General features: G+C 34.6%; 1 protein-coding gene across 2 annotated transcripts in view; it reads left to right on the top strand.

Annotated features, from left to right (window-relative positions):
- Positions 1-23182, top strand: part of LOC115455567 — a 158558-nt gene that overhangs the window by 70895 nt on the left and 64481 nt on the right. For both annotated transcript variants that reach the window (XM_030184192.2, XM_030184193.2), the window contains one exon: positions 8036-8096. The gene's annotated coding sequence lies outside the window, so the exon portion shown is untranslated. The remainder of the gene's footprint in view (positions 1-8035; positions 8097-23182) is intronic.

Genomic DNA, 23182 nt, shown 5'->3' with positions numbered 1-23182 from the left:
ATACCGTCAAAATTCTTATATAAAACTTCTCAGGTGTGTAGGTTTTATTTACGATGTTTTCTTTCACCGTTAAATCAAGCGATAATTTACAAAGAATACGTACGTAACTTCAAAAAAGTCAGAGGTGTGAACTCAAAATAGTACTTACTTAATATCACTTCTGAAAATGCTTTCTCTTCACTCTAGGAATACGTAATACAATAAGTTTAATCGCCTGTAACACAAGTCCGGAGCTATCATAACTTGTAATGGTTGTTATCTGACTTGCAAATGTTATAGAAGCAACTGAGATGCTTATCTTAGTATATAAGATCGGGAATATCAATACACATGTTCTGAATGAGGTTTAACATGGATTGTATGCGATTGGTTTTTCTCTGAGACGAAGTTGAACATTCTACGGTATTAGTTGGCTTAAGGACTTTGCTCGAGGTCTGGCTTTGATGAGGGTACGAAACTGTATGACAACTAAGAGTAACCCTTTACTTTTAGAAATAAACAAGCTGGCATACATCTGGCGATCGGCGTAAAAATTTTCGCTTCTCGATGGTATATTATATTGGAATCGTCATTCTATTACCCTAATATTTCTGCCGTGGTAATCGAGAAGGCAGTAAGTCAAAGGCGGCCAAGGTTTTAATTTCTGATCTGAAAGGCACGTTAAACGAACTTCCTTAGTAACTAGGTTTCATAGATCTAGGTAAATTTTACATGCCTTTTTTTATAAACAGCAGCAAGAACGATAACATAATCTAGTTAACCATATAATAGAGTAGAACCACCGTTTCAGACTTCAGCCCTCTCAATTACCACGCAGATTTATGAACAAATATTGACGACGTGTATCATTGAGTGGAGAACGTCACTAATAAATGTAATCTTTAATGAGTTGGTAAAAACTTAAGAACAATTGTTTCTTCCAAATACTTACGTCTACATACATATAATAAGATCTAAAACATTTAAAATACAATCCAATGCCTATTGAAGAGGGATATCACGTGGGCGGCGTTGTTTACACGGATCGTGTTCGGGAGGGACCGGGGGACCGCCGCGGCACGGAGGGCTATTTGCGGCCGGAATGCATCGCTCTGTTTATGAAACACTAGTATTATGAGCTCCCGAACGATGATTTATTTGCGGATTTGTTTGAAACTTTGTAAAGTATGTTATAAAAATGTTCTTGTGTTTATTTATAATGTTGAAATAATTTTAAAGATACGTTATGGATGTTATTATTCTTCTAAGCACTTTCATAAGATTTTAGTGTATAGAATGAAGAACCATAGGTATAGAGCTGTCGATAGATTAAATTAATGAGGTTTTCGTAGTACTGGAGATTATATTAAAAAAAATAAACAAGATGATAAACTATATCTTTTTATAATATTAGCGTAGAAGTTTAAAAGACTTTTGCAAAAGCCTGCGTATAGCTAATGTTATCGTGACAAATCACAAGCAACCTTATGAATAGATATATAAGGAAATTATTTACTCGCGGACTGCACGCGCTTCAGTGAGCCATCCGAAGAATCCCACGATCAGTTGCACTAACATACTTTTGTCAATAGACACACCCTCAAACGGACCCTTAATCCATGAAAAAATAGTCTATTAATATAGCAAACTTTTTAATTAATTATGTCAACAGTAACCGATATTCACGCGTTGGAAGCGACGGAAATTGTATCGGCGAAGTGACGAAACGTCACGTGCCTTCAATGCGATTTAGTTATATTCATACGTGGATTTCTATGTTTTATATGTCATAAAACTGTTATTTAGTTTGGATCTGAAAGTACTTACATGACGAGAGAACACACACCTGCATTTTATTCCCATAGAGGTAGACGAGACGCATCTGACGCACCTACTTTCTAGTATGTGTATTTCGTTCCATGTGATAGAGGGCGAGCCTATCGCCATATCGGCCACAAATTCCAAACTCCGGGCTGATGCTGAGGAGATAAACCTACTATAACTGACCGACCCGGGGACCGAACCCGATCCATCAGCACTGATATCGTACCGTGATACAACTAGGCCACTGAAGTAGTAAAGAGAAATACAACGAATATGTTATGTGTTATAATAGTCGGAAAGAACTTGAGTACTTGCGTGGTGGAGGATTTTGCTGTCATCCCAATAGTATGTAAACTAACGTGCAAACAAATCCTACGCCACAGTGAACTGAAATTGTTTTTCTGCTATTATACGAAATCCCATAACGTTTAAACGGAAAAATAAGTTTGGTATAAAGATGCACTCCTGTACAAAATGCTTAAGGCATTTAGACACCGGTAAGACGCATCACGTATTTTTTTTCGGGAAATCTCCGACTTCCAAAGAATAATTAATAAGCAAATAAAATCTCTTCAATAAGGGGACAATACCTACCTCTCAAGTTGTACTAAATATCTAGTATTGTAAATTAGTTGTCTATCAATTAAAACCTTCAATAACAGCTAGCTAAAGTTGTAATAAATATCCAGTTTTGTACAGTTATTTTCCAATACTTACGTGGTATTTTAGGAATCTACATAATCCCTAAAAGCACATAACCCCAAACATTTCCGGATGACTTCAGCGTAGTCGTGTGAAAAATTTGTGCCGAAGGTTCGTCGGTAATGTATTTTGGATCGGCTTCCTTCCCTCCTTCCCTCTCGAGACGAGACCGTTTTATTTCCATCGCGGCTTTACGGTGGGGTGACCAAACGTGAGGATAGTGTGGGATTGGACCGGACTTTTTGGTTACTGTCATAGCTGTGTCTTGAAACGTCATGTGTATAATTTTCTTTATATAATTGTTTGAAGGCAGATTTTTTCCTTGAGGTATTTTTCGCGAATCAGTATTTAGAGCGACTGTAGACTTATTTTACTGATTTTATCGCGGTTTATATATTTTAATTTTTTCCCGACGTTACGAAGAAAAGTTTAATTTTAATATCTCAAATTCGGGTAAACATAAGAAATCATTATTTCTAAATTCATGTCCAATTAATTTAATAAAAAAAAATATATATATTACACTGTTTATTCGGAATTTCTTACGAAATGGTCACCTTAATCGGGCAGACAGTGATAGCACTCATATTGAAATATGAGTTTGAAATGAAAACGCTTTTATTGTTCTTGACATTATTTTTGTTGCCATTCTGGTTGAAACTTGCTGTTAAATTAGTTTTTTTTTTGTCGCAATCCAGTTATTATATAGAATATTTATAATCTATGCAAACAGTCCTGTATTCTCTGTTAATAGATAAGCGATGAGGCATTGCGAGAAAAGATTATCCAGAATGGCGAATTGCAAGCGCAGCGTCGGATGTCCACCCACGAGAACAGATGATCTAATAAAAGTAGCTGGAGTCGCGGAATGCGGGTTTCTAATAGGTCTATATGGAAATCTTTGGAGGAGGCCCATGTTCACCGATGATTATCCTGCGGCCGATGATGATGAATCAAAATATAATGTATTTATTATCCTATTCTATTTTATATAGTGTCAAAATACCCCTTCGAAAAAATAAAGCAGCTGCTTACAAGTTATTTTTTCAGGAACTAATTTTAATCTTACTTCTATTTGCTTGTTAGTAGACTGCAGTATTTTCTATTTTACATAATACATAATTTAGTAGTGGATACTTGTAATTGTCCTTCGAGTGTATCCTTTACTATAAGTTGTACAAGCTGTAAGTTTCCTAATTATAGTAGGATAAAAAAATCATCTAAAACTTAAGTACAAAATATAAAAATGTCCAAATACAAAACATCGAATACTCTGTAACTTCATCCAAAATCATTTCTCAATTCACATTTATTGCCCGAAACTAATCCAGTAATACGTATCGTATAAACATGCGCATTCGAGTCGGCAATCGAACCGGGAACCTCGAAAAGTCAATACACTTTTATAACGGGTGTTAAGTTAATCAATTCGCTGTAGCGGTAGCTCTTTACTTTTTAATTTAAAACTGTACTTTATTGGCTAGAAGTTAAAAGGTTAATTTGTAAAAATATCCTAGCAGGACCAATGTAGTTTGAGTACAAGATTACAGATTTAGGGTGCAAATTCGAAAAACAATGAACTTATAACAATATCCCATTATATATTGCGTAAGATTAAATAATATTTGTTTTTGTTTATTATATTTTATTTTAATAGAAGACCGTTATAAAATATTTTTTATTATTAATTAATAATTAAGTCATTCGTGTCTCTAGTTTAGTGATAGAAAATTTCGACTATGAAGCGTTAAGTTCTCGGATCGATTCTGAGGTCGATTAAAATTTGCATGACATTAAAAATTTAAAAATATTAGTTGCTCTTGATAGATTTTTGTAGAAATAAGTTTTGCACATTAGTGTATCGATCATTTGTCTACTTACCCTACTGGAGATAGAAGCGCGAGCTTGTGTTATGATATGCTCCAAAATAGTCTTTTTTACTAAGTTACACGTTGTTTGGCTCATTGAATTTCATAAATACCGTTTTTTGACATTCTTATACAAAAACCTACTTCATTCGCTACAAATCTATATTTCTAAGCATATTTCACACACATTACTTATAACAAAGGAACGAGCAACACCTTTAAACAATAGTTGCTTGCAAAAACTTACCACGGGAAACACGAAACGATCCTTGAACTTCAAGAAGGTGAGACAACATTATTAACCATTACCAACATGCCACCACGGTTTTACACGCGAAAACCATCATTATTGTTTCGTTATAAGAGTGAGAGTGGTGGTAAATGGTAACGTGGTGGTGGCAGTTCAATGGCTTTGGTGAAAAACTGGTCTATGAGTATTACGCGCCGTTGTGATCTAATGCTTTGTGAGAATATTCTATATTTTTATTGCTGGTTGTTTGATTGGGAATAGGTATCATGGCGCCATTTTTAACTTAAGAAGTATAGTGAAGGGTTCTTTCAAAGTATTTGTGACATCAGAGATGTTAGTCTGTGGTGAAAACATACATTTATTATTAAAATACATATTTTTCAAATAATTCATATCTGTGGTAAAATGAAAGTAGATGTAGATGATTGAACAAGGGCCCAATTGTTGGCAGAATCGGTAGTATTCATGTTATATTTCTTTTCATTTTCTGATTTTTTTTTTGCATTTAAATGTGATTTTATTTTCCCAATCATATATATCTTCATATATTATTAATAAAGCCTAAAATAATTTTATTACATCGTTATAAAATTGTTTTGGTGTAAACAATTATTGGCTAGTCAAATAAATAAATAAATATCTCTTTCTTTTTCCAAAACAGAAACGTCGCTAAACTAAAACCATAATATGTTGCCACAAGTCGCAATTTAAGTAAAAGTATCGATAACTTTGTTATTATTAATACAGAATTAGACAGTAATCTTCAGCCCCTCTAATTAACATCGCATTAAATAAATTTCATATATTTCGATTTTCGGCCCGAAAGTAAACGCCCTCAGGACTCGAGTATTTCCCTCATTATCTCTCCCAGACACATTTCTAATTCAAGCATCAATTATTTCTATTCCTATTACACAATAACAGGTTTGGGATCCTTCGGAACTCATTAAATATGTATTTGAAGCATTTGCTTTAATATAAGTCCATGGAAATAATGTGGACCTTGAATATACCAAAAGTTATTTATAACAGGACATTCTATTTCGTATTATTTTCATTACCTGTGTTTGATTTCGTATATTATTCTAAGTAATAGCAAATAACATATAAAATATCTGTGACAACAGCCTTAAAATTGTTTATGAAGTACCAAATTAAATATAAAAATAAAATTGCTATAAGGAAAACGGGCTATATCGCTATCTCTTTCTTACCTTAACCGTAATTTACAATTGCGTCACAGCGTTGCAACTTGTCTACAATATCAGTACTGCTACTTGACTTTGTCATTAATTCTTTCATAGAATATCAAAATATAGTGCAATGTAGGGTCGACACAAGACATTATGGGTTAACCCAGTCAATAGCGTCAGAAAAAATAACAATAAATATTGCCCAACCCGGCATTCGAAGGACTTTATTACATGTAATAGTAATATGTAACATTTTTTTTAAATTTCTCTCTATGACGAGACGAGCTTGCCGTTCGTCTGATGGTAAGCGATACGACCGACCATAAACAGTAGAAACACCATCCAACACCTTGAATTACAAAGTATTGTTTGGTATTCCATTACGTACGCCATAAGACATGAGATGTTAAGTCCTATTATGTCCTGTAGTATAATAATATCAGCCCTGTATTATATACTGTCCCACTGCTGGGCACGGGCCTCCTCTACTACTGAGAGGGATTAGGCCTTACTCCACCACGCTGGCCTAGTACGGATTGGCAGACTTCACACACCCTCGAAAAATCCTAAAGAGAATTTCTCAGGTATGCAGCTTTCCTCACGATGTTTTCCTTTACCGTTAAAGCAAGCGATAATTCACAACGAATACACACATATTTATTTAGAAAAGTCAGAGGTGTGTGCCCTTGGGATTCGAACCTGCGGACGTTCGTCTCGGCAGTCCGTTCCACTACCAACTAGGCTATCGCGGCTTTTATGTCCTGTAGTTACAAGCCTATATTAAATTATCCCAGTAGTGGACACGGTTCCCTCTCAAACGAGACGGCTTTACTCCTAGAGGTCTAGTTTCAATTACAAGCACTTGTTAATCCTAGGGTCGCGTAACTTGTCTAAATTAAATTATATAGTTTCGGCTCAAGGGGTCCTTTAATCAACTTTGTTATAATAGTAATGAGGTTCCTATTTAAACGGAATATTGATGAAAATTGATTGCTGTTCTGTTACTATTTGTTAATTCTGTAGAATTTCAACGAATAATTATCCAAAAGTACTGCTACGGAATTTTCATTTTGTAACTAAGGATTCGTTTTGTAACTAAGTATTCATGTAGATAAAATAATTATGACAAACAATAAAATCACATAGCATATTGTACCGTTTTTTAAACGCAATTAATGATTAATAGAAATTTATACTTAATTATTGTAATAATACTATTTTACGAATTTTATCCTCCCCACCCCCCCTTGTGACCATGAAGGCTGCAGTCTTCGAAACGTCGGAAGAAAATTGTAATATAAAAAAACACGATAAAATTCGTAAAATAGTTTTATTTCAATATCTAACATTCGCGTAAACATAAGAACTCATTAGCTTTAGCTCGCAGCTTTTCACGTGTGAAAAGTCCCGTTCTGTATTTAAAGCAGCCTATGTCCTTCCCAGGAGCTCAAACGTTCGAAGGCGGACAGAATGTAAATCTGTAGCGATAAATAATTCTCAAAATATATTCTGTGCAAAAGACGCAGACGGAACCTCGAACAATAGCTAGTATCGATAAGGGTTAATTTGCCTTGGCTCTTTTGTTTCATTATTTATTTTGGAAGTTATTTTATCAACTAGCCTTGAAGACTTGTACTTCCTTTGTTTCGATTAGTCATTACTTAAATTTATCGGTAATACACCTTTTATTTACGCGCTCTGAAGGTACTATGTACATAATTAATTTTGAGTAATATGAAATTTCTTGACAAAAATTATGGCTGTTTATTTATTATCGGTTGACTACTAATTTTAGGTATAAAAAGAATTAAGGATGTAGGAATATATGTCGTACATAGATATAAGATATTAATATCAATTATTATTACTTATTTGTCATAAAAAAGAGCGTATAAGAGCAATCTTCGCAAAAGTCAGCCTATAAACATTGTTTCTCATAAAAATACGTTGATGTTAAGGACCTTATGTCTTACAGTAACTTTATCAGATTAAATACTTAATACTGTATAATATGTTTCACATCCAAATTGATTGGGTAAGGAAGCAATTGAAAAACACTTTTAAAACATTGAATAATATTTTTTGTCAAGAGTTCAAAAATATTTTTTAAACATTTACCTTTTTTGTCAAGAGTTAATTAGGTCAAATTTTGAACAACTTTTTTTACTTTTTACTGAAACATCGATAAACCACGTTTGTAATAATTCCCCCTATTTCAGGTGGTGGTGCCACCGGTCACCATGGCAACCGGCGTGGAAACAAACCCCAGAGTCTAGCGAGGTGAGTGCAAATGCCTTAACCACTAACTACGGTCGAATATGCAGGCCGCTGACCTCTTGCATGTAGGAATTTAGACGGAAAATGTAACCTAGTGGGATTTTTATTCCGATAATTATAATTAGTATTGTTACTAAAATTGTAAAGACAACCTGAACATCAAATTTTATTTATTCATTACGACACGAAGCACAATAAAATGAAATGGAAAACAATAAAAATACACGTTAAAAATAACTTAAACTAGACTATAGTGCAAAACTTACGACCTCATCCATATAAGAAGCAAAGAAATTAGAAATTAATAATAACAATTTACGTTGATAATTCCTAACAGACGTATAGTTTTAATATAATCAATCTACCATGCTAAGATAAAAAGTAAGTTAAGGACCGAGGGGTGCATGAAATCGCGGAGAAATTAATGCAAAGCGAGTCCGCAGAATGTAAAATCATCGGTTGTTACAAAAGTTGATTAATTCAGATTTCTCGAGCGAAAGCAAAGCGATACTTTAACATCGATTTGAAATTTAAATCGATTACAGATTAGTGGGGCAGTAACGAGATCGAATTCGTTTAATATATTTTGCCTAGAATTTAAATAATTGTCGGCAGGTGTAGGTATAAAACATTATTTACACTTAAAGAAAACAAATGTTTTTAATATACTGTAGAGTTACATTGCGTCCTGCTCACACTCTATTTAAAATTTTGTCATAGATTTCAAGAATAAAAAGAGTTTTTTTATGCGGCAAAGTGACCACTGCACCCGATGGTAAGTGGAGTGGAGTCCAATAGAATACCCCGCGACCGTCGACACAATTATGCCGACCTATTGGAACCGGATATACGCATGCAGATCTTAGAACGCGACACACTTCGGCCGCTATGGCGGGTTTTAACACCTCGTGTACAGTGGTCGCTATCCGGGCGGATATAAAATATATCCTACCACCAGTAGACTATAGGCCGCATAGTAATTCGACCTATATTAAATGAATTACAAAACAATCGGTATGGCATTGATATTGCAGCTTAATTCTCCACTCTCTAGACCTACTGCTGAGTCGTCGAACTGCTCGTACTGCTTAAATTGTCTGCTGGAATAGTTAATTGATCCAGCATTTCCTCACTTTGCTAGAATCATAAACTACCAGTCAAGTACATCTTGTAAAACTCATCCATATACTAAATAACAAGACAATTGCATCATTTCTTTTAGCAAGTAATTTCCTCATAATACTCCATCTATTGTCGACCCAAATTTTACCAATAAATAAAACCCCAGTTGTGCAAATATCGGTAATACGCAAGACTGCGAGGTCGTCCGACCCGGTAATGCCGTACATCTGAATAAATACTACGAAATCTGGAACTTATACAAAACTAGGTGTTTCGGCATCACCCGCGTGATAATCCTTTCACGTCATATTTGTCACGCTATGTTCCGGAGAAGTTCCGGAATAAAAACAGACTCATAATGTAGTGCGCTCATTAATTCGACGCTTATCAAGTATGTGGTGAATTAAGACTCCATTTTAAATGAGAGTACAGAAATACAAATCGTGCACAAAAATGTACGTTTTTGTAAATAGAGAACGTAGTCTACGTTCAATAATTAAGTTCAACTTTCTTATTTTCGGAATACCTAGATATTATTTTCCTTTGCATAGTAACTGAGCAACAGCGCCTGGCTGATTTCCGTGAACGAGTATTTCCGATAAATATTTTGATCTTTTCGAGTAATATCTGATCTTTATACTCTATGAGATTTCACCGAAATTACAAAACTGTTATCGTTTCTTAAAAAAAAAAAGAATCCAGCCGTTTTCTTATTTGATGTCTTAGTATTGGATATATAAACTGTAGCAAGATTTTCAACAACTTTGAAGACGAAAAAGAGGCATTATATTTTTTAATGGTAGGATTTTGTATTTGACTGGACAGCGACTATTGTACCCAAGGTGCTGAACCCACTATAGTAGCCCACGTAAGTATGTGGCATTCTGGGATCAGTCTGTGTATATCCGGTTTTAAAAGGGCATTATGTGACTGGTTAGGGATAAACATATCTCGTTAGTCAAACTGAACCTAACTCCACTCACACTCCACAAGTAATTCATAGTATATATAGCAGTATACATCATAACATACAGTATAGTATCATTTATTTATACGGGGCCCGTGTAAATAAGTGATGCTATACTGCGTTTACCACTAAGATATTAGTTTCATATAATGCCCGTGATTATACTGATTACAATGTCCTTCCATTTGGTACATACCGGAATGCACAGAGGAACCTTGTTGGCAATAAACTTTCCTACGGATTTATCAGTCGATACTAGTATTAATAAGAAAATTAATTAAAATACCAGGTGTTGCGGCTTCGTCCGCGTGGAAGACCGTTCCCGGTCCCACCCTAAAACGATATTACGAAGCCTTGGCTATCTGTTTAAAAAAATTGATTGTCAATTTCATTATTTTCTATGAGAGCAAATTACCGGCTAACAAATAGAATCAGTATTAATCCAGAACGTGATCTACTCGTGTGCCAAAATACATCCAAATCAGTTGTTTGTACGTTTACTTCTAACATGCAAACATTTTCACAAACTTTCAAATTTATTATATTAAAGAAGTAAGTATTTACAGAATACAAGGGATTCCAGCCCAAAGCAATTACGTGAACTTATTAAAATTTTGCAAGCAGGCGTGCAAGAGCCGTAATAGGGATTAACTGTCACGTTGTCACATAACTCTTGGAGTCCTCCGGGACTCTGACACCTGAGATAGGCGAATTTATAATTGACCTACACAGTAAACATATTTATTTTTGATTGTATTTAGAACAATGGTAATAGAAAAGTTAGAATCCTAATCATTTCTACTTTTAACACAAATACTCAATAAGAAAGGAATTAGGTACTAATAATTCGAATTGGCCGCCTTAACATGAGTTGTTAGGGCGTTACTGGATTATATTCAACGTCAATAACCTATGAGCTAGATATTTTGAACAAACGAGTATCATCATTCTTCCTTGATACTTTTTGAACAAACAAAAAAGTGCAAGTCGCCTTACTAATGTCCATTACCAATTAGTGGTAGGAGATAGTGTGCATAAACACTCACAATACCAAAAGAACCATGGTAACACTGTCTTAAATGAAGAGAAGATATGGTTATAGTTAATTTTAATTTGCGCAACGTTTTATACACTAATTTAAATAACTAATAACACATAAACACATGATTGCGAAACACCGAAATGATCTGTGTGGGCACGTAAAGTTGCACAAGCGTCACAATGGATGTCGCAACGCACGGACAGAGCCTCGCCCGACCTGCTTCCCAGGCTCTGAGTGCCCGTATTGTACGTAAGGGGCATTATAATAACGCTTTTTTATTGCAAGGTACAAGAAATAGATGAAGTATGAGACCCTGGGTTTGATAATGGGGTTTGAATTTGATTTTTGGTCCGGAAAACAGGAGTTTACAAGATTAAAATTTAATATAATTGTGTCTGGTATGTACAATCGGCCAAGTTCACGCTCGACCACCCTAAGGGTGAAAATAACTTGGCAAAATTTTTTTACTTCGTTTGGGAGGTGGGGCTTGGGATCAATTGCATAGATCGATATTAGTCGTTGGCCTGCTGGCTACTTGCAATGACGTTACGTAACACCACCGAACCGCTGCTGAGTGTATAATAGAAAACGAAATTAAAATTGATGCGCGCACGTCTATGCTATGACGATAATTCCCATACTTGTAAGATGCATATCGTCGGCTTAAAGAACGTATTAACAAAAGTTTTATAGTTTGGAGACAATCGCGCTTTACAGTGTTTTTATTATTGAATTTTTGGCATTATCTATTAATAAATGAGAAACGACATTACGTTAGTTATTTTATATTATATTATGTGTCTGATTACCTTCTTTTTATGTTTTAACAAACCAAAGTTTATGTTGTATTCAAAAAATATTAATTTTAAACCAATGTCTGTCATATATTTTGTCACAACTGTATTTTGTAAGTAAATTATGATTAGCTACTTTTTTAAACCGTTTTCTTTTAGTTATTGGTCTCTTTAAACCCATAGTCTATAATTAATTTATTAAATAAATTTAATGGCTGCATATTATGATTGAATTTTGAATCGTAAAAATAAAACAGTTCAGTTTATTCAATTCGTTCAGTTTATTCGATTCATATTAAAATCATAAATCATAGTTAATAGATTTCATTATTTGAATTATTCTGTTGTTTAATTTCAAAAACTTAGACGATAACATTTTATTCCAATCTCTGTATTTACAAATATGTAATATTGACCTAAAATAATTAGCTTCTTGGAGATACTGATTTTTTTTAAATTTCCTCATAATGATCTATTTTTATCTTAAATATGAATAGTTTTTTAGTTAATAACGAAATACCTTTTTTCCATCCAAATTTGAACTAGTTAACTTTTTGAAGTAGTTAATTGGACTATTTATCGGTATGCAACGATTATTATTTATTGAATTTAAGGCGAGTTTAAAGATTTTATGTGTAGGCGGTAATTTGCTTTTATTAGAGTAATATTGAAAGGCCAACATTTTTATTGCTGCAGATGTTGTTTGAAAAATATAAATATTTCACATAAAAATGGTTTGTTAAAAAGCGCATTTTTATGAATGTTTGTATTGACGCCGGTTTTACGTGGACGCATTTATCGTTAAACTGAGTATATTGTTATGCTATTGAATTTCGAGGCATTTAAAGATTATAAGTTGATTGATGATGCGTTGATTTGAATTCTTATTTCAGTAATATTTGCAAGGCTAACATTTTATTGCTGCACATGTCCACTTAGTAAACTTTAGTTACTTTCTTTAGCCAATTATTTAGTTTTCGCTCAGTTAAAACTCAAAGCCTATAATCAATTTACAGTTATTGAATTTATTATTGGATTTAATAGCTGCATATTATGATTGAATTTTTAAATTGTAAAATTTACTTAAATAGTTCAGTTTATTTAATTTTTTCAATCGAATGATTGATAACAATGATTTATGATTATGTGAATACATAATCATAAATCATTGTTATTCATTTCATTATTAGAAATTGATATTTTTTCTCCAAATTCTTTATGCTTTTTTGAACATTTTATTTACTTTTTAAAGGACATGTCCGCTTTTTGTATGGGCGCTGGTTTTTTGTTTCGAATAAATTCCAACCAACCTCAAACTTATTGAATAATAATGTGCCAAAAATTTGTAACTTGGAGTCATTACAATAATAATTTTAGAGCCTTCATTTATAAGAAAAATAAGAAAGAAATGTCATGGCTGAGTAATTCATACAAATCATTCCACGATTCGTCAAAAGATATAACTACCTGTTTTTTTTTTGACATAAGTAAGTATTATTATTATCATTTGCGGATATAAAGGGAAAATTTTAAAAAATAAGAAAATTAGACAAACATGTTATTCGCAGTAATTATATTCAGAGATAACTAAACAAGATTTTTGATTACTTAACTTTTTTTGGGATGCCTTCCAAATGTAATGACGTTTATATTTGCAAAGGGTTCATTTTAAGTGTAATATTTAAATTAAATAAAATTTTTAAAATCTCACAATCAAATCTTTCAAATAAAATGATTTATTTCAATAGGCTCGTTTTGTGAACCAGTCGATGAGGCTCACGCACACATCGCTACGCTATATATTATCGAAAGTTAAAATAGAATATAGCAGATAATATATTTGCAATAGCAACATATAATGAGATACACATGTAAAATGAAATTTCGTAGAAAGGCCATGTAAAAAAAACACATTTTTTGTTACTTCAGTGATATGATTTATTTGTATTCATTACAAGTTTGACACGCTGAGCAGGCAGGTTGAGTTGAGGGTGCGCACTGGATCGCATCCTAGTGTATCCATCGAGAGACGGTGGTTCTCTGTAATACAATTAAATTATATATTAATTACTAAAATCTATTATTATAATAATATTTTAACGTAATGACTACAGTGCCAACACAATAAAATTTATATGGGAGCAGAACGCCTGTGCGGTCGACACAAAATACGTGGGTTAAGTACGAAATAATCCATATTAAGTAAAAAAAAAATCTGATCTATTTTCCATAATTGCACACATTTTATTGAGATAAAAATCCCAAATTGCATTTAATCGGATTGTAATTCTACTTTAATTTAAGTGCTACATATTATGTTGTTATAAAAGAAACAATAATAACAGAAACCTCTGGGTAGAACTTAAACGTCTATAAACGGATCTTACAAATGCGCCGACATAGTTGATTACTCTAGTAAGAAATCATAATACCACTACTTAAAATCTTTAAACTCATCTAAATTCAATAAAGAATGGACGCCGCTTTCCGATAAAGGCGTCGACGTGGAACGGGGGTTAATAAAAACATAAAAAATTTCGTGCTCTAACAAAGACCCTTTTATGTGAAATATTTACACTTTTAAACTGCACATGTGCAGCAATAAAAGTGTTGGCCTTGCAATATTACTGTAATAAAAACAAATTACCGCCTATACATAAATTATTTAAACTCGTCTATATTTTTGGCATCAAATAATAATTATTAATAATGGGGACAGAATTTCGGGCGTTGTGACTTTTTTAATTTGGAAATTTTCTCCTTATCTCTTAAATATTAATATTTTTTAAGTTATCAAAGAACCTCTTTATCCTCTTAATAACAATTGTATTTTTTAAGTGCCAATGAACACTAAAGATTATTTTTCAAGACGACATCCCAAATCGAATGAGCTATCAATCATATGTTTTGGAATACACAAATTGACACCTTTTTGAGCTTATTGACTGGACTAAAAGGCTTACCGGCCTGTCATAATATCTTCCCAACATTAAACTAGTGATTACTATTAAAATTCGACGGTAAAAGTTACGCTAAATGCTAGTGCTGTTTTAATATCAAAAACTCTGAATTCTTAACTGAAGTCAAGAAAAGATAGGTAACACCTATAACTATAGTGAGCATACCCGCCGAAGTAGTTTATTTTTGCATTGAGTACTTTTTAGTTTTTCAATTATTTTTTTTTTTTTTAATATTTTTACATTACATTATACGTAAAGCAACTTAAATAACATACTACAAAGATTACTATAAGTTTGATTAATAGCACTATGTTAATTTTTTGGCAAAAAAAACACACCAATGACAGTAATCATATTTGACCCTACGATAAATAGGATAACTTAAGGATTAATATAAAATAAAATAAGTAGCATATTGAAGTCCGTTTTTCACAATTAAAGGTATAAGTATTCATCAAAACTCAATAATATTATAATAACTTATATTTAAAAGAGCTTAAAAAGGAGGTGGTTTATATTGGCTTTAAATATAATTAATTATGATGACCAATAATTTAAAAAAGCCATAAACCGCGATTTTCTCAAAACGAAAATATTAATTATTAGTTCTCTGCGCTGACGATCTTTTTCCCACGCATATTAACATCTACTAGTTAAGATTAATATTAAAATATTTATCGAGTATAGTATGACTGATTTACTTACCGTAAGATTTAATTCACGGAATATATAATCCATGGTGCAGTAGTCACAGGACAGGTCGGCGACTAAGTAATCAAGCTTTCAGTAAACGAACATAAGTCTACGTAGTGGCAAGATATCGATGGCCGTAAACGAAAAAATAATTGTGAGCAAAATGTTACTCAATAGTTGCGTGCGCGTCGTCAATCAGTAAAATACAACTATAGTAAACAATAAGAGTTATCTGCTGTTCCTTTCGCACAACTCCAAAACTGACGTAATTGGTCAAATATGAGACAGGGGCGTGTCTAAATATCTCGGGACATTAGACCGGTCAAGCAAAATGTATTTGGAAGTGTACTAGCACGAACTTGGCCGATTGTACATGTTCATCAAAGGAGGTATAAAAAATTTTGTAGGTAGATGTTTGCTTTGATGCTAGTATTGCTGATGTTCAACAGCGTTGATGACCAATTACCGTCAGATGGCTTGATAGTTCATTGCTTTCGATTGAAATGCGAATTTAACATGATGATAAAGGCTAAAATAGCTTGCTCAGTGAAGAATGCATAAGTTGCGTCTTCATTGGTACATGAAGTAAAGCATTTCCCGTGGCTGTTAAAATATATTGATAGTTCGTTCGGATTGTTTGATAATTCCCTCACCGAATAGCTGTATTTGTTAAAGCCTGATCGGCTTATACAAAAAAAATAATAAGTTTGTAGGATAGATTTGCTATAAAAATAGGGAATGCGCGAAATTACGAATTCTGTCTGAAGACAATCAGATTAGAGTTTGTAAGTAGTTCTTAAGTGGCTCTAGGGATATCTCAAATAAGATCTAACTGTTAGAACTAAGTGAACGAGTAAGTAAACTTTTGTTCCATTCGTTTATTTCAAAGGGGTAGTTTCTTATCTACGTATCTAAATATTGCTATTACCTGGTCTAAATGATTGAATTTTGAGATCTATATGCTAAAGACATTAGACACATATACATCATCACGCATTTATCCCCGAAAGGGTATGCAGAGGCGCAACCAGGGCACCAACATTTCGCCATGTGTGTTGCGTCCAGTGATTTGATAGGGGGCGAGCCTATCGCCGTATCGGACACAAATTTCAGACTCCGGGCTGATACTGAGCAGAAAAACACAATTACTTTCAACTTTGCCCGACCTGGGATTCGAACCCAGGACCTCAGAGCGCTACCGTACCGCGCATGCAGTACAACTACGCCACCGGGGCATACTCTATATGTTAATAGTAGTACATAAATATTATTTTATACGATTAAAAATCATTCAAAGTGCATTATGTTCTAGCCTCCATGATACGGTTCAGTTATGTGCTAAATCCGTTCATTCGTTTATACGCGTTTTGGTTAACAAATGATTCATCTTCATAAACTACATTTATAATATTAATGGCCTTTTATCACATTTCTCGCCTCAAGCAATATTCACCCTTATTACTTATAAATCATGGCTGCATAACTCCACCTTAATGGCGGGGCTGTAGCATTCCAACAGCCCCCGTGTCTCGCGGTTTCCCACGGCGTCACGTGTGCTCTCATAATGTGTAATGTAATATTTGAGTCTTGTTATAAACGTGTCAAAACGTGTCAGGGATTTTGAGTAAATAATAGTTAACGTCACGGCAAAGAGTGAGTGCAACCAGGGTACCCACTTTACGCCATGTGTGTTCTGTTCCCTGATGCTATAGGGTCACGCCTATTGCCATATGGGCCATAAATTCCAGACTATGAGCAGATACTGAGCAAAAAAATCCAATATTTTTGCCCGACCCGTGACTATAATCTCAGAGAGGTCGTATCGCGTTCGAATCCAGCTATGCTACCGAGGCGTTATAAAATAATTACTACTAGTTTTGCTCGCGGCTCTCTTTAGGTGTAAGACCAATCCAGTAATAAAAGTCCTACTTGACTTTTGGTTGAAAATTACATTTTATCTAAAGAAATAAAGGTGTTTTATAATTCATTCATCGATTTTTGTTTTTACTCCCAACAAACATACAGTTTCATAATCTTTCGCATTCATACTAGTAAGATTCATATATTGCATAAGCAGGATAGGGCGACAGGTTCTACCCTTCTCACGTGCCGGAAGAGCCCGGCAGACTGACGCTGTGTTGATTACACCTCGTCTATCCATTTGGGAATACCTACCATAGCTTACGTACGGGTGTTTAGGAACAAAATCATCGCATGAATTGGACGTAGATACGCAAAAGGATCCAACCCACAGTATGGCCGAAAATGAGCCGAGTATGCCAAATTAGATCCCTCTCAGTAATAGAGGAGGCCCGTGCTCAGCAGTGGGCAAGTATATAATACAGGGCTGATATTATTACGCCAAATTAGTTCTAGTCTATAAGATCTATATTTTCCATTAATAAAAACATCTTAGTTAAAATATGTTAATTTGAACTTTTAGTAACAAAATATAAAATTTAATATCAATGAGCAAAAATACTATTTAAACTGCAATCTTCAATGTTTCAAAAGTGTCGTTTTGTGGGCTGGATCCTTTTTGCGTATCTATGTCCAAATATTTTTTTATAGCATATGGTGCGAAACTGATGCAAGTTGCTTGCTTGTGTACAAGTTAGTGGGTCAACACAATCTAAGTGGTCTCGACTGTTCACAAATATCTACCATATCAGAAGAATCGTAGTTGCACTGATCTTAAAGAACAGGATCTAGGGTTGCATAGGGAAGAGTATTTTTAGACTTTAAAAATCCTCAACCTCTCACCATCAGAAACGCAACAGCGATGTGTCCCTTCATGGTTTTCTGCGACAATGAATACGGTTCGAACCGGTACATTGAAGCTGGCAACAAAAATAGTTCTACCACATTTAAATACACGGTATCTAAGTAATGAGCAATGAAGTCCGACCTTCATACGTGATGTTCACAAAAAACTAGTTATATATGTAGTTAGTCGGAAATGCAGCATGAGGTCACGAGACGATATTCTTGTCCCATCATGGCCATCCCATCCCATCCCATCATGTCCCATCATTATTTTGATCAAATTATTCGGAATGTTGTCTACATTAATTTATTTTAAAAAGTCTTAGCACAAAAATGTGACAGAGACAGTAAGGTATCAAAGGTTAATGTACTTATAATAATAATATGAGCCCTGTAAGTATTATGCACTGTCCCACTGCTGGGCACTGGCCTCCTCTACCACTGAGAGGGATTAGGCCTTAGTCCACCACGCTGGCCTAGCGCGGATTGGTAGACTTCACACACCCTCAAATTTCCTATTGAGAACTTCTCAGGTATGTATGTAGATCTCCGTACGATGTTTTCCTTCGCCGTTAAAGCAAGCGATAATTCACTAGGAATACACACATCATTTTAGAAAAGTCAGAGGTGTTTGCCTTTGAGATTTGAACCTGCGGACATTCGTCTCGACAGTGCAATTCACACCCAACTAGGCTATCGCCGCTTAATGTACTTAGTCCTAATGTTTTGATAGAATAGTAATGTCGCGGGCGTCGAAATTCGCCACAAAATTTTAGCCTTACTAAATGGACCCAGCCCAATTAACACATGCTTTTCACTCAAAAAATATAAAAATCACAATTCTCTAAATATACGAGTCGTGACAGAGGTTTGGGCCGAATCCAACCCAAAATACATTTGCGGCCATGAATTAAATATTTTAAATATAAACCTCACTTCGTCATGGAGGCCCTGTTTCCAGATAATTCTATAGGCTTTATTGCGTCGTAAAAAAGTTATTAAAGGAAAATCGATACTGTCCCTTAAATTATCTTTGCTTTATGAGGGTATGGATCTTGTGCTGTAATATGATGTGAAATTATCAGCGTTGAGACTTTAATGACATTTTATATGGAGCCCACCACGGTGGCTTGTTTTGACACGTTGCGAATTGTGATCGGGGTTTAGCCTGAGAGCTTCTATTTACGGCCGGTCTCAGTAACTAACTAACATTTAACTAAACTGCTATCACAACTCGTGAGTTAAAGATACTGCTGTTTCAATATGAAAAACTTTGTGCTTAACTGAAATTATGGAAATATGAAACTCCTAACTCTGGTGAGTGCCCTCGTCAGTGTTTTATTTTTGCACTGAGTCCTACTATATTATGTTTAAAAATATGAAATTCAATGATCTTTATGTTTTCAACTATATTTTTTTCAGTAACATACTGCTTACATATAACATACTGCTTACATTATTATTCAAATGATTAGCTTCAGTCATCTTATTATGGCCAAATACATTCTCCTATAAACCCCTGACGGAAAAAGAGGGGTTTTATAAGTTTAAGGTGTGTTTGTTTGTCAGCCTGTAGCATCGTAGCTCCGAAGCGAATGGATCAATTTGGATGCGTTTTTTTTAAAGCTGATGTTTCATCTAATTGCCACACGTCTGCTAACGTCATCCCCAAGGGAATACAATCCCAGGAAAATGTACTTCGTAAATGGGATACGAACTATATTCTAAAAAGATATCAATCATTACATGTTTTGGTACAGACCGTGAAGTATAGTGATTGAAGGTTCTCCCGCTTCGAGGGTAAATAACACGCTCGAGTGAATGATGAAATAGTTCCTACGGTAAATATTCTCAGAAAAAATACGGGTCATACTGAGGAAATAAAATACCGATGTAGGAAAAATACAAGTGGAATTTATACGAAGAAATAAGGTTGATTTTTATTTAAATCGAATTGATGTTGAACCTAATAACTTTATTAACTTTCATGAGAGAAGTCGTGATTTAGTGTTGGGTATCAATCATTGTCCTTGCAATAGTAGCAATATGTATAATGGAAGTACTGCGTATTACGAGAGATCGTCTAAGAGTTACGAGCGCTGTGCATTAAATAAAAGCCTTGTTTTTTTTAAACGGGTAGTAAACATTACTACACTGCACCTGATGGTATTGGTACTAGACTATCGATTGATAAGAAATGCTCAACCTTCGCCAGTCTATACAAAACACAGGTTGATCTCAGAACGCGACATAATAGGCAACTATATGAAGATTTATAATTTTTGTACGGTGATGGTTATACAGATTTATTGTTATTGCTTTGAATGACGTGACGAGCTTGCCGTTCGCCTGATTGTAAGCGATACGACCGTCCAAAACAGTAGAAACTATCCAACACATTGGATTACAAATACAGAATATATCTCACCATCAGTTCATCGCCTGATTGTAAGCGATACGACCGTCCAAAAAACGGTAGAAACATCATCCAACACCTTGAAATTCAAAATATATCAGACCATCAGTTCATTGGTATATAGTTTATAATAAGGGGCTTACCATAGCTCTTTTATCTCGTCATTCAGTTGTAAAAATGTCGAGATTAAATCTCGTTGCAGGAATTCGATATATAATGATAATTAAACGTCAAGGTTTGAATTGTGATAACCACTTTTGCAATATTAATAACCTTTAAAAACACACCACCGTATGTCCTCCTAACACATTACAAAAACATCTCTCCATGAGTTCAAACTGTCAGGAAGTCCGCAGATGGAAACGTCCCGTCTCTCTCCCGTACCTCCATCTCGCTCTGCAGCCTCCGTATCGATCGGGCAACTGTCCTTGACCTTCGCTGCGGGTAAACACGAGCCGACCTTGTACTATGAAGCTGTTTTATGGAAGCGTGGGGTTTCCTTGTGGGATTTCATTGAGTTTTGTGGGGTGGGTCTTGGAACTATTTAGTTTTAGTAGGTGTTTGAATAAATGATGGGAAAACTTGGTAAGCATTACAGCTGTCTAACACTACAGTCCAATGTCGACACTCGGGAGTATAGTACTCGAGCGAGCATTGGACCGAATCCCTAACCCCTGTATACTCCACACCAACTAAACCCCGCGGTGGCCTTCAGCGCATACGGAACGGCCTCGAAATGCCTTTTACTTGCATTTGAAATCAAACTTTTCTTCATTCTCTTACACTGGTGATAGGTTTTAAACAATATGGTTTTCAGACACAGTTTCACATGAGATTTAGGGAAAAGACCCACACACGCTCCTTTTATATTCAAAGGGGTAAGCAGAAGCATAACTAGTGCGACCACTTTTCGCCAAACGTATTCCGTCTCATGATTTAACAAAGGGGTTGCCTGTCATCATATCAAGCACAAACTCCGGGCTGATAATAACATAAAAAACAATATCCCTGCCTAACCCGGAATTCAAACCAACTAAGCCACGGGCTGTCAATAAGAATTATTATTTATAAAACCAACCTTCCATCATCGGCTATGAACGCCTACAACGCAAGAAACTTTGTAGGCGATATTGACCTTTAAGGAAAAAAAATGGTCTGTGGAAAAAGAGTCTGTTGTTTCACTCAATGTCATTGACCGTACAAAACGAAAGCAAAGAATTTTACATACATTTTCCGTAAGATGATCAAGATCATGGTATTATTGATTATGTCTTGGTATTAAATCCACATATTGATGTGTAAGATAAAAAAAATAAAAATTCGAGAATATGGAATGGACTGACGCTAGATTGAACGGATAATGGACATCTCTATAAGGAGAGATCTTTATCGTTGCTTAATGTTGGCTGATACGTTACAAATACCCGAAATTGTGAAAATCTTAACCACTTAGAATAGAACCGATATAACAAAGTGATTATAAATAATAAATCCACAAACAACTGAGGTACGGCACGTGTCGGCACCGAATTACCTATCTACTTTAAATCCCTCTAGAATCATTAGTTTTAACCAAAACAAAATATTTTGTAGGGTTAGTTCAAACAGTTATAAATTCTTTTTATTTCCAAAGCCCTTGAGGACAAACCAGGCGTTATTAAAACAAATTGCACTATAAACAAGCAATACTCATCCATTATGTCAGAGAATTGATCGCTCAAATTAGATGTAAAGTTCCCGGGAGACACTAATGGATTTATTGCGGAGCGTGGCTTTCTTATGCGGTAATTAAAGTCTAGATGGGGTAACTTCGGTTGGATACACGTATATTCCCAATCCACTAGGTTTAAACCTTGGGTAAAATCTCGAATATAGAATTGTTTACAGCTGTAAACAATTCAGTGCATACTTGTCTTAACCGGTGATAGGGTTTTTAACAAAGCATCGGGTTGAACCTAGTAGATTGTCATCTATATGTATATACTGATCATTTTTCCATTGCGTTACTGAATAAATCCACAGAAATACACTCACGCGCAAGCCATATTCGCATTGAACTATAAAATGATAAAAAAATCTGCATACTAAAACCAGGATTTTTGGTGAAAATATTCGTTATTATTGGATGATTTTTGTTTCAAAGGTGAAGACGAGTATGTGGTTTCATTTAGTAACGCAATGTCCGAATGACTCTGTACAGGTTTTATCTCTCTTTTACGTAAATACGATATGGATTCATTGGACAAAAGTAAAAATATATATATATATATATATATATAAAGGGTCTCTAAAGAGCGAGATAAACAAAAGGGAAAGAAGGATTGAAGAG

Source organism: Manduca sexta, chromosome 7 (assembly GCF_014839805.1).
Source record: "Manduca sexta isolate Smith_Timp_Sample1 chromosome 7, JHU_Msex_v1.0, whole genome shotgun sequence".
NCBI lineage: Eukaryota > Metazoa > Arthropoda > Insecta > Lepidoptera > Sphingidae > Manduca > Manduca sexta.
This window is presented reverse-complemented; position numbering and strand designations above follow the sequence as displayed.